The following is a 13,724-nucleotide window of genomic DNA, read 5'->3' as shown; positions in this document are numbered from 1 at the left end:
ACATACCTGTGTGCCCAAGTGGTCTCCATTATGACTACTTGGACGCAGATGCGTGACACGGGATCTGATTAAATTAGTATTCTCTACAGTAAAAGCAAAGATTATCGACTAGACAGAATCTCTTGTGCGCCTCTTAAAGGGGTACTCCAGTGGAAAACAATATATTTTTTAAATCAACTGATGCCACTAAGTTAAACAGATTTGTAAATTACTTCTGTTTAAAAATCTTAATCCTTCCAGTACTTATCAGCTGCTGTATGCTGCAGAGGAAGTTGTATTTCTTTCTGGAGTTCTCTTCAGTCTGACCACAGTGCTCTCTGCTGACACCTCTGTCTATGTCAGGTACTGTCCAGAGCAGCAATATTTGCTATTGGGATTTGCTTGTACTCTGGACACTTCCTGACATGGACAGAGGGGTCAGCAGAGAGCACTGGGGTCAGACAGAAAAGGATTTCAGAAAAATACAACTTCCTCTGGAGTATACGAGAGCTGAGAAGTACTGGAAGGATTAAGATTTTTAAACAGAAGTAATTTACAAATCTGTTTAACTTTCTGGCACCAGTTGATTTAAAAAAAAAAAAAACAAAAAAAAAAAAAAACATTTTTTCCACCGGAGTACCCCTTTAAGTCAAGCTGAGAGTAACAGTCCATTCCTGTCTGCGTTCAGTGGCTTGGGGGGGGATTGTTAGGGGTTGTAGGTTTCCAACATGTCCTTAAAGGGGTACTCCACTGGCCAGCATTCGGAACTAAATGTTCCGAACGCTGTTTTCACGCTGTGGGGGTCGGCCACACCCCTCGTGAAGTCACGACCACGCACCCTCAATGCAAGTCCATTGGAGAAGGCGTGGTGGCCACCCCGCCCCCTCCCATAGACTTGCATTGAGGGGCATGGACGTGATGTACCGAAGGGAATGGCCGACCACCGCAACGCGAAAACAGCGTTCGGAACATTTATTTCCGAACGGTGGCCAGTGGAGTACCCCTTTCACAGAATCGGTGAAACCCAGCCTAAACGGTCAAATCAGGTCAGAGTCTTTCCACTTAGAAGCCACACGCCATTTCCGAAATTCGGTACAATATTCTTCTACGGGCTACGACCCTGTCTCAGACCCCTTAGCTGTAACTCTGCTAAAGCTGCCCTGTCAGATTGAACATATAAGAGACCCAAAGCAGAATAAAGCATCCACTGAGGATAATTCAGGGGCATCAGACACCCAGACTTGGGGACCCCCTTGCAAGAGGAACATCATAATCCCCAGGGTTCTACAGGAACAGAAACCGGGGTAGACGGCATTTGGCACGGGACGCCTCTAACTTCCGAATCCTTCCAGGCAAACCATGAATAAACAGCTCCTGATTACGGGGCTTCTCAGTCAAATCCTGGACCAACTTAGTCATAGACTGGGTTGTCTATTGCTGGTCCCACTAAATCCTCGGCTAGCAGGAAAAGTCCTTGCATCTGGTCCCCTATGGCAGGAAGAGACCCCATAGCGAAACTGATGGCACCAGAGCAAGTAAGTTAGGCCTGTGATAATGTAACGTCTTGTTGGGCAGGGAACAGTGCGACCCTGCTCTCACCCAGATCCATTATCTCTGCCTACTTGACTTATCGCCCTAAGTGACGGTTCCACAACTTGGAGCCGGTCCCCTCACGAGCACAGTGCTCTCTGCTGACACCTCTGTCCATTTTAAGAACTGTCCAGAGCAGCATATGTTTTCTATGGGGATTTTTCTCCTGCTCTGGACAGTTCTTAAAATGGACAGAGATGTCAGCAGAGAGCACTGTGCTCGTGATGTCAGCAGAGAGCTCTGTGTTCCAAAAAGAAAAGAATTTCCTCTATAGTATTCAGTAGCTAATAAGTACTGGAAGGATTAAGATTTGTATAAGTAATTTACAAATCTGGGATAATGGAGTATGTGCAGCTCACAGGAATAATATGCGAGGTTAACAGAGAGACTCTCACAACCTAATGAGAATAAAGGAGAAAATAGATTACGCAGTCCTCAGCTTTACCACTCAAAACCGTGTATGGTGGATGGAAAGAAATATGCTTCAGGACCAATTAATTATGTAATATATTTAATATAAAGCAATAAAAATCCTAAAAAGTCACAGCCGTAAGGCCCTACGAATGTGGATATAGATACAATTATGAATAATTATATTTATCACAAATATTGGATGAGCCCTGGAGAGTAGATATGATGCTCACATCCAATGAACCATATAGGTAAATGATATACCGTGTTATATATTTAGCAAAACAATAGAGCAACAATACAGATGTTAAAGGGGTACTCCGGTGTAAACCTTTTTTCTTTTAAATCAACTGGTGGCAGAAAGTTAAACATATTTGTAAATTACTTCTATTAAAAAATCTTAATCCTTCCTGTACTTATTGGCTGCTGAATACTACAGAGGAAATTCTTTTCTTTTTGGAATGCTCTCTGATGACATGACGAGCACAGTTTTCTCTCCTGACGTTATTATAATAATAATAACACTTTATTTATTGTTGTCCTTAGTGGGATTTGAACCCAAGTCCCCAGCACTGCAAGGCAGCAGTGCTAACCACTGAGCCACCATGCTGCCCTTAGCAGACATCTGCTATGCATGGTTGCTAAAATGGACAGAGATGTCGGCAGAGAGCACTGTGCTCGTGATGTCATCAGTGTTCCACAAATAAAGGGATTTCCTCTGTAGCATTCAGCAGCTAATAAGTACTGGAAGGATTAAGATTTTTTAATAGAAGTAATTTACAAATATGTTTAACTTTCTGACACCAGTTGATTTAAAAGAAAAAAGGTTTTCACCGGAGTACCCCTTTAAATGATGTGTCCCTATAAAAAATATGGCAGCAGTGGGATACAACAGCAATATGTAAATGCAGCAGCAATAACCAAGCAAAGCAAAGTATAGTAACAGTGTAACCATATATTGACAATGTAACGTGCCGGCTTGGGAAAAAATCTGGAAATTATCCTGTAAATAAATGGAAGAAAAAGAAACCAGTCATATGTAGCAGAGTCAATCCTGCAAAGAAAATTCAGTACTGAGTGTTTGAAAAAGTTCTGTGCGGGAGGAGAATCATAAACCCCACATGGAGGCTAGGAGTCCGGCTAATGTGACCTGCAGCGCCAAGAAGTTACAAAAGTGACACCGAAGTGCCACTCACCCACGCCGCGCTGGTCCCGGTGTCTGGGATGTCCTGCTCTAGCTAAGAACGGCGGCAGCACCGGCAAGTGCAGTCGCCACCGCGAGCTCCCGGCGTGTGACGTAGCGGGTGGATGGTCACGTGTCGGGCAGTCAGCTGGTCCGATGAAAGAAGGGCGGTGCATTGCAGTGGATTGCAATTTGCCATAGAATGTAATGTTAGACTCAGCACTGTTCTCGGCTTGAGCGCTCCGCCTCCATTACATTCTATAGGCTGACACTCGCACACCAGCCCCCAACCATTGGTAACTGTGGGGGCTGGGGGTGTGCGAGTGTCAAGTGACATATTTAATAGTCACTGTATCGCTACTCACTGCAGTCTCACTTGGGTTATCACAGGGAGAGAGGATCTCCTCTCCCTGTGATAACCCGAAGCTTCGACCGATGGCGCTCGGGATGCTCACCATTCTGTTCCTCGTTCCCTGATAGTTATCAAGGGATGAGGGGCAGAACGGGCATGAAGCTGCGCTGGCGGGCAAAGGGGTCCCGCTAGTCGCAGCGCTGACCAATGGCGCTCGCCGGGGGCACTCAATCGATAGCGCTGGCGGATGACATTAAACAATACCGCTGACGGGCACAGCGGTACTGACCGATGGCGCTCGCCAGGGGCACGCGATCGATAGTGGGTGACATTAAACAGTAAATACAGTGAAGAGCATATGGCTTAGCTTGTGTGGCCCGATTTGCTAAATATATAACACGGTATATCATTTACCTATATGGTTCATTGGATGTGAGCATCATATCTACTCTTCAGGGCTCATCCAATATTTGTGATAAATATAATTATTAATAATTGTATCTATATCCACATTCGTAGGGCCCTACGGCTGTGACTTTTTAGGATTTTTATTGCTTTATATTAAATATATTACATAATTAATTGGTCTAGAAGCATATTTCTTTCCATCCACCATACACTTTTTTGAGTGGTAAAGCTGAGGACTGAGTAATCTATTTTCTCCTAATTTACAAATCTGTTTAACTTTCTGGCACCAGTTCATTAAAAAAAAAAGTTTTCCACCAGAGTACCCCTTTAAAGTCTTGTCCACAGTGCTCTCTGCTGACACCTCTGTCCGTGTCAGGAACTGTCCAGAGCAGCATAGGTTCACAATGGGGATTTTCTCCTCCTCTGGACAGTTCCCGATACAGACAGAGGTGTCAGCAGAGAGCACTGTGGACAAGACTTTAAAGGGGTACTCTGGTGGAAACCTTTTTTTTTTTTTAATGAAAATTCAAAGAGAAAAGAATTTCCTCTGTAGCATACAGCTGCTAAAAAGTACTGGAAGGGTAAAGATTTTTTAATAGAAGTCATTTACAAATCTGTTTAACTTTCTGGTACCAGTTGATTTAAAAAGAAAATGTTTATCACCAGAGTACCCCTTTAACACACAGATATAGAATGGTAAACTAGAGGAGTCAAAAACCAAGAGGACTGCAGACTACCAAAACCAGGAGACCAAGGGTTAACCGTATACTAAGCCTGAGTCACAATAAGAAGAGATCAAAATAAGCAAAGAGTAAACAAGATCGTGTTCAGAAGAGATTTCCCTATCACAGGTAATAAAGCGATACAACTGAACAGGGTGTGAACGCCACAGTAGAATACCATAGGCCATTTGCTGCCGATTGGCCCGGGCCTCGCCGAACTATACATAAGCTTTAGCCAAACACCAGAAGAATGAACCTTACGAGGTCGAGTCAATACAATTATAGTACAAATGTAAGAACACGGCCTTCTAGCACTCTCTAAGCACCCAACATTTCTTTTGTTCTCTTTTTTTTTTTGTCTTTCCGATTCCCAAATACAGACGAATTCTTCGAATTTGAAGACTACATCAATGACCAGAGGGGTTTTTACCTTTATTATTAAAATGGCCAATGAGGGGAACGGGGGCATTTTTTTTTTCCAAAAATTTTTTTTTACATTTTTAATTTTTTTTTTTTACCAGTGGTGTTTTTTTTTTCTTTTCCCAAATCGCTGTTGGATAGATGACGCTTATTACTAATTTGGGGCTTAGCATTAGCTCAAAAAAGGGCTAGCTTTACCTCCTATTACCCTGATGTCCATGTAAAACGGATAAAAGCAGATCCAGGCATGCGGCCTCTTGTTTTTTTTTTTTTTTAAAAACAAGAACGCTATATACTGTTAGTTTATAATGCAGTATATCATGTTTCTCTGGACCTTCGGCGTCTTCAGGGGTACTGAAATGGGACACGCCAGATGCATCGGGATGTATCGTGATTTATTCCTTATGTCCTGTCCAATGGTTGGGGAAAAGGACCTTCCTAGAGCAGTGCTTCCCAACCAGGGTAACTCCAGCTGTTGCAAAACTACAACTCCCAGTATGCCCGGACAGCCTTTGGCTGTCCGGGCATGCTGGGAGTTGTAGTTTTGCAACAGCTGGAGGCACCTTGGATGGAGGGTTTTCATTTAATTGAGACGCAGTAACAGCAGATAGCCCGTAGGTGGTGCTGTTTCATATGATTTGTGCATATTATCGATGTAGTAATACAAGCCGGCCTGCAGGTGGTGCTGTTAGATAATGTCAATATCATTGAGATGCAGTGTAATTAGACAGCCTGCAGGTGGTGCTGTTAGATAATGTCAATATCATTGAGATGCAGTAAGATTAGACAGCCAGCAGGTGGTGCAGTAATATTTGGAGATAAAAATACATAAAACACATTATATAATATAAATGACACGGCTGTAGGATAAAGCATTGTGGAGGACAGATCAACAGCTTATCTCTGAGAATCCTGATTTACATAACCTACTGGGCTCTGGTGGTAAGGAGAACGGAGACCTATGACATTACAGACATGGCACCCGCAGGGTTACTGAGCAACCAATGTGAATCCACCAGAATAGGAGAGTGCGGCCTGATGATCAGGTCACTAAGGGTTAAAGGGGTTTTCCAATCTCAGCTTTTTATCCACTTCAGTCCATAGGATCGAGGGGTTACAAGCTGATCAGTGGGGTCCGACTGCAGGGACCCCTGGAAATCACAAGAACAGGGACATAAAAAGGACATGTAGTACAGGGAGAGGAGGGTACAGGAGGACATGTAGTACAGGGAGAGGACGGTACAGGAGGCCATGTAGTACAGAGAGGACGGTACAGGAGGCCATGTAGTACAGGGAGAGGACGGTACAGGAGGACGTAGTACAGGGAGAGGAGGGTACAGGAGGACATGTAGTACAGGGAGAGGAGGGTACAGGAGGACATGTAGTACAGGGAGAGGACGGTACAGGAGGACATGTAGTACAGGGAGAGGACGGTACAGGAGGCCATGTAGTACAGGGAGAGGACGGTACAGGAGGCCATGTAGTACAGAGAGGACGGTACAGGAGGCCATGTAGTACAGGGAGAGGACGGTACAGGAGGCCATGTAGTACAGGGAGAGGACGGTACAGGAGGACATGTAGTACAGGACGGTACAGGAGGACATGTAGTACAGGGAGAGGACGGTACAGGAGGACATGTAGTACAGGGAGAGGAGGGTACAGGAGGCTGTGTAGTACAGGAGGCCATGTAGTACAGGGAGAGGACGGTACAGGAGGCCATGTAGTACAGAGAGGACGGTACAGGAGGACATGTAGTACAGAGAGGACGGTACAGGAGACCATGTAGAACAGGGAGAGGAGGGTACAGGAGACCATGTAGTACAGGGAGAGGAGGGTACAGGAGGCCATGTAGTACAGGGAGAGGAGGGTACAGGAGGCCGTGTAGTACAGGAGGCCATGTAGTACAGAGAGGACGGTACAGGAGGCCATGTAGTACAGGGAGAGGACAGTACAGGAGGCCATGTAGTACAGAGAGGACGGTACAGGAGGACATGTAGTACAGAGAGGACGTTACAGGAGGACATGTAGTACAGAGAGGACGGTACAGGAGGCCATGTAGTACAGAGAGGACGGTACAGGAGGCCATGTAGTACAGGGAGAGGACAGTGCAGGAGGCCATGTAGTACAGGGAGAGGACGGTACAGGAGGACATGTAGTACAGGGAGAGGACGGTACAGGAGGCCATGTAGTACAGGGAGAGGACGGTACAGGAGGCCATGTAGTACAGAGAGGACGGTACAGGAGGCCATGTAGTACAGGGAGAGGACGGTACAGGAGGCCATGTAGTACAGGGAGAGGACGGTACAGGAGGCCATGTAGTACAGAGAGGACGGTACAGGAGGCCATGTAGTACAGGGAGAGGAGGGTACAGGAGGACATGTAGTACAGGGAGAGGAGGGTACAGGAGGACATGTAGTACAGGGAGAGGACGGTACAGGAGGCCATGTAGTACAGGGAGAGGACGGTACAGGAGGCCATGTAGTACAGAGAGGACGGTACAGGAGGCCATGTAGTACAGGGAGAGGACGGTACAGGAGGCCATGTAGTACAGGGAGAGGACGGTACAGGAGGACATGTAGTACAGGGAGAGGAGGGTACAGGAGGACATGTAGTACAGGGAGAGGAGGGTACAGGAGGACATGTAGTACAGGGAGAGGAGGGTACAGGAGGACATGTAGTACAGGGAGAGGACAGTACAGGAGGCCATGTAGTACAGGGAGAGGACGGTACAGGAGGCCATGTAGTACAGAGAGGACGGTACAGGAGGCCATGTAGTACAGGGAGAGGACGGTACAGGAGGCCATGTAGTACAGGGAGAGGACGGTACAGGAGGCCATGTAGTACAGGGAGAGGACGGTACAGGAGGACATGTAGTACAGGACGGTACAGGAGGACATGTAGTACAGGGAGAGGACGGTACAGGAGGACATGTAGTACAGGGAGAGGAGGGTACAGGAGGCTGTGTAGTACAGGAGGCCATGTAGTACAGAGAGGACGGTACAGGAGGCCATGTAGTACAGGGAGAGGACGGTACAGGAGGCCATGTAGTACAGAGAGGACGGTACAGGAGGACATGTAGTACAGAGAGGACGGTACAGGAGACCATGTAGAACAGGGAGAGGAGGGTACAGGAGACCATGTAGTACAGGGAGAGGAGGGTACAGGAGGCCATGTAGTACAGGAAGAGGAGGGTACAGGAGGCCGTGTAGTACAGGAGGCCATGTAGTACAGAGAGGACGGTACAGGAGGCCATGTAGTACAGGGAGAGGACAGTACAGGAGGCCATGTAGTACAGAGACGGTGGTACAGGAGGACATGTAGTACAGAGAGGACGTTACAGGAGGACATGTAGTACAGAGAGGACGGTACAGGAGGCCATGTAGTACAGAGAGGACGGTACAGGAGGCCATGTAGTACAGGGAGAGGACAGTGCAGGAGGACATGTAGTACAGGGAGAGGACGGTACAGGAGGCCATGTAGTACAGAGAGGACGGTACAGGAGGCCATGTAGTACAGGGAGAGGACGGTACAGGAGGCCATGTAGTACAGGGAGAGGACGGTACAGGAGGACATGTAGTACAGGGAGAGGAGGGTACAGGAGGACATGTAGTACAGGGAGAGGACGGTACAGGAGGCTATGTAGTACAGGGAGAGGACGGTACAGGAGGCCATGTAGTACAGGGAGAGGACGGTACAGGAGGCCATGTAGTACAGAGAGGACGGTACAGGAGGCCATGTAGTACAGGGAGAGGACGGTACAGGAGGACATGTAGTACAGGACGGTACAGGAGGACATGTAGTACAGGGAGAGGACGGTACAGGAGGACATGTAGAACAGGGAGAGGACGGTACAGGAGGACATGTAGAACAGGAAGAGGAGGGTACAGGAGACCATGTAGTACAGGGAGAGGAGGGTACAGGAGGCCATGTAGTACAGGGAGAGGAGGGTACAGGAGGACATGTAGTACAGGGAGAGGAGGGTACAGGAGGACATGTAGTACAGGGAGAGGAGGATACAGGAGGCCATGTAGTACAGGGAGAGGACGGTACAGGAGGCCATGTAGTACAGGGAGAGGACGGTACAGGAGGCCGTGTAGTACAGGGAGAGGACGGTACAGGAGGCCGTGTAGTACAGGGAGAGGACGGTACAGGAGGCCATGTAGTACAGAGAGGACGGTACAGGAGGACATGTAGTACAGAGAGGACGGTACAGGAGGACATGTAGTACAGAGAGGACGGTACAGGAGGACATGTAGTACAGAGAGGACGTACAGGAGACCATGTAGAACAGGGAGAGGAGGGTACAGGAGACCATGTAGTACAGGGAGAGGAGGGTACAGGAGACCATGTAGTACAGGGAGAGGAGGGTACAGGAGGCCATGTAGTACAGGGAGAGGAGGGTACAGGAGGCCATGTAGTACAGGGAGAGGAGGGTACAGGAGGCCATGTAGTACAGGGAGAGGAGGGTACAGGAGGCCATGTAGTACAGGGAGAGGAGGGTACAGGAGGACATGTAGTACAGGGAGAGGAGGATACAGGAGGACATGTAGTACAGGGAGAGGACGGTACAGGAGGCCATGTAGTACAGGGAGAGGAGGGTACAGGAGGCCATGTAGTACAGGGAGAGGAGGGTACAGGAGGCCATGTAGTACAGGGAGAGGAGGGTACAGGAGGCCATGTAGTACAGGGAGAGGAGGGTACAGGAGGCCATGTAGTACAGGGAGAGGAGGGTACAGGAGGCCATGTAGTACAGGGAGAGGACGGTACAGGAGGCCATGTAGTACAGGGAGAGAACGGTACAGGAGGCCATGTGGTACAGGAGGCCATGTAGTACAGAGAGGACGGTACAGGAGGCCGTGTAGTACAGGACGGTACAGGAGGACATGTAGTACAGGGAGAGGACGGTACAGGAGGACATGTAGTACAGGGAGAGGACGGTACAGGAGGCCATGTAGTACAGGGAGAGGACGGTACAGGAGGCCATGTAGTACAGGGAGAGGACGGTACAGGAGGACATGTAGTACAGAGAGGACGGTACAGGAGGACATGTAGTACAGAGAGGACGTACAGGAGACCATGTAGAACAGGGAGAGGAGGGTACAGGAGACCATGTAGTACAGGGAGAGGAGGGTACAGGAGACCATGTAGTACAGGGAGAGGAGGGTACAGGAGGCCATGTAGTACAGGGAGAGGAGGGTACAGGAGGCCATGTAGTACAGGGAGAGGAGGGTACAGGAGGCCATGTAGTACAGGGAGAGGAGGGTACAGGAGGCCATGTAGTACAGGGAGAGGAGGGTACAGGAGGCCATGTAGTACAGGGAGAGGAGGGTACAGGAGGACATGTAGTACAGGGAGAGGAGGATACAGGAGGACATGTAGTACAGGGAGAGGACGGTACAGGAGGCCATGTAGTACAGGGAGAGGAGGGTACAGGAGGCCATGTAGTACAGGGAGAGGAGGGTACAGGAGGCCATGTAGTACAGGGAGAGGAGGGTACAGGAGGCCATGTAGTACAGGGAGAGGAGGGTACAGGAGGCCATGTAGTACAGGGAGAGGAGGGTACAGGAGGCCATGTAGTACAGGGAGAGGACGGTACAGGAGGCCATGTAGTACAGGGAGAGAACGGTACAGGAGGCCATGTGGTACAGGAGGCCATGTAGTACAGAGAGGACGGTACAGGAGGCCGTGTAGTACAGGACGGTACAGGAGGACATGTAGTACAGGGAGAGGACGGTACAGGAGGCCGTGTAGTACAGGAAGGTACAGGAGGACATGTAGTACAGGGAGAGGACGGTACAGGAGGCCATGTAGTACAGGGAGAGGACGGTACAGGAGGCCATGTAGTACAGAGAGGACGGTACAGGAGGACATGTAGTACAGAGAGGACGGTACAGGAGGACATGTAGTACAGAGAGGACGGTACAGGAGGACATGTAGTACAGAGAGGACGTTACAGGAGGACATGTAGTACAGAGAGGACGGTACAGGAGGCCATGTAGTACAGAGAGGACGGTACAGGAGGCCATGTAGTACAGGGAGAGGACAGTGCAGGAGGACATGTAGTACAGGGAGAGGAGGGTACAGGAGGCCATGTAGTACAGAGGACGGTACAGGAGGCCATGTAGTACAGGGAGAGGACGGTACAGGAGGCCATGTAGTACAGGGAGAGGACGGTACAGGAGGACATGTAGTACAGGACGGTACAGGAGGACATATAGTACAGGGAGAGGAGGGTACAGGAGGACATGTAGTACAGGGAGAGGAGGGTACAGGAGGACATGTAGTACAGGGAGAGGAGGGTACAGGAGGCCGTGTAGTACAGGGAGAGGAGGGTACAGGAGGCCGTGTAGTACAGAGAGGACGGTACAGGAGGCCATGTAGTACAGAGAGGACGGTACAGGAGGCCATGTAGTACAGGGAGAGGAGGGTACAGGAGGCCATGTAGTACAGGGAGAGGAGGGTACAGGAGGCCATGTAGTACAGGGAGAGGAGGGTACAGGAGGCCATGTAGTACAGGGAGAGGAGGGTACAGGAGGCCATGTAGTACAGGGAGAGGAGGGTACAGGAGGACATGTAGTACAGGGAGAGGAGGGTACAGGAGGCCATGTAGTACAGGGAGAGGAGGGTACAGGAGGCCATGTAGTACAGGGAGAGGAGGGTACAGGAGGCCATGTAGTACAGGGAGAGGAGGGTACAGGAGGCCATGTAGTACAGAGAGGACGGTACAGGAGGCCATGTAGTACAGAGAGGACGGTACAGGAGGACATGTAGTACAGGGAGAGGGGACGGTACAGGAGGACATGTAGTACAGGGAGAGGGGACGGTACAGGAGGACATGTAGTACAGGGAGAGGACGGTACAGGAGGACATGTAGTACAGGGAGAGGAGGGTACAGGAGGCTGTGTAGTACAGGAGGCCATGTAGTACAGAGAGGACGGTACAGGAGGCCATGTAGTACAGGGAGAGGACGGTACAGGAGGCCATGTAGTACAGAGAGGACGGTACAGGAGGACATGTAGTACAGAGAGGACGGTACAGGAGACCATGTAGAACAGGGAGAGGAGGGTACAGGAGACCATGTAGTACAGGGAGAGGAGGGTACAGGAGGCCATGTAGTACAGGGAGAGGAGGGTACAGGAGGCCGTGTAGTACAGGAGGCCATGTAGTACAGAGAGGACGGTACAGGAGGCCATGTAGTACAGGGAGAGGACAGTACAGGAGGCCATGTAGTACAGAGAGGACGGTACAGGAGGACATGTAGTACAGAGAGGACGTTACAGGAGGACATGTAGTACAGAGAGGACGGTACAGGAGGCCATGTAGTACAGAGAGGACGGTGCAGGAGGCCATGTAGTACAGGGAGAGGACAGTGCAGGAGGACATGTAGTACAGGGAGAGGACGGTACAGGAGGCCATGTAGTACAGAGAGGACGGTACAGGAGGCCATGTAGTACAGGGAGAGGACGGTACAGGAGGCCATGTAGTACAGAGAGGACGGTACAGGAGGCCATGTAGTACAGGGAGAGGACGGTACAGGAGGCCATGTAGTACAGGGAGAGGACGGTACAGGAGGCCATGTAGTACAGAGAGGACGGTACAGGAGGCCATGTAGTACAGGGAGAGGAGGGTACAGGAGGACATGTAGTACAGGGAGAGGAGGGTACAGGAGGACATGTAGTACAGGGAGAGGACGGTACAGGAGGCCATGTAGTACAGGGAGAGGACGGTACAGGCGGCCATGTAGTACAGAGAGGACGGTACAGGAGGCCATGTAGTACAGGGAGAGGACGGTACAGGAGGCCATGTAGTACAGGGAGAGGACGGTACAGGAGGACATGTAGTACAGGGAGAGGAGGGTACAGGAGGACATGTAGTACAGGGAGAGGACGGTACAGGAGGACATGTAGTACAGGGAGAGGACAGTACAGGAGGCCATGTAGTACAGGGAGAGGACGGTACAGGAGGCCATGTAGTACAGAGAGGACGGTACAGGAGGCCATGTAGTACAGGGAGAGGACGGTACAGGAGGCCATGTAGTACAGGGAGAGGACGGTACAGGAGGACATGTAGTACAGGACGGTACAGGAGGACATGTAGTACAGGGAGAGGACGGTACAGGAGGACATGTAGTACAGGGAGAGGAGGGTACAGGAGGCTGTGTAGTACAGGAGGCCATGTAGTACAGAGAGGACGGTACAGGAGGCCATGTAGTACAGGGAGAGGACGGTACAGGAGGCCATGTAGTACAGAGAGGACGGTACAGGAGGACATGTAGTACAGAGAGGACGGTACAGGAGACCATGTAGAACAGGGAGAGGAGGGTACAGGAGACCATGTAGTACAGGGAGAGGAGGGTACAGGAGGCCATGTAGTACAGGGAGAGGAGGGTACAGGAGGCCGTGTAGTACAGGAGGCCATGTAGTACAGAGAGGACGGTACAGGAGGCCATGTAGTACAGGGAGAGGACAGTACAGGAGGCCATGTAGTACAGGGAGAGGACAGTACAGGAGGCCATGTAGTACAGAGACGGTGGTACAGGAGGACATGTAGTACAGAGAGGACGGTACAGGAGGCCATGTAGTACAGGGAGAGGACAGTGCAGGAGGACATGTAGTACAGGGAGAGGACGGTACAGGAGGCCATGTAGTACAGAGAGGAC

Source organism: Hyla sarda, chromosome 4 (assembly GCF_029499605.1).
Source record: "Hyla sarda isolate aHylSar1 chromosome 4, aHylSar1.hap1, whole genome shotgun sequence".
Lineage (NCBI taxonomy): Eukaryota > Metazoa > Chordata > Amphibia > Anura > Hylidae > Hyla > Hyla sarda.
This window is presented reverse-complemented; position numbering follows the sequence as displayed.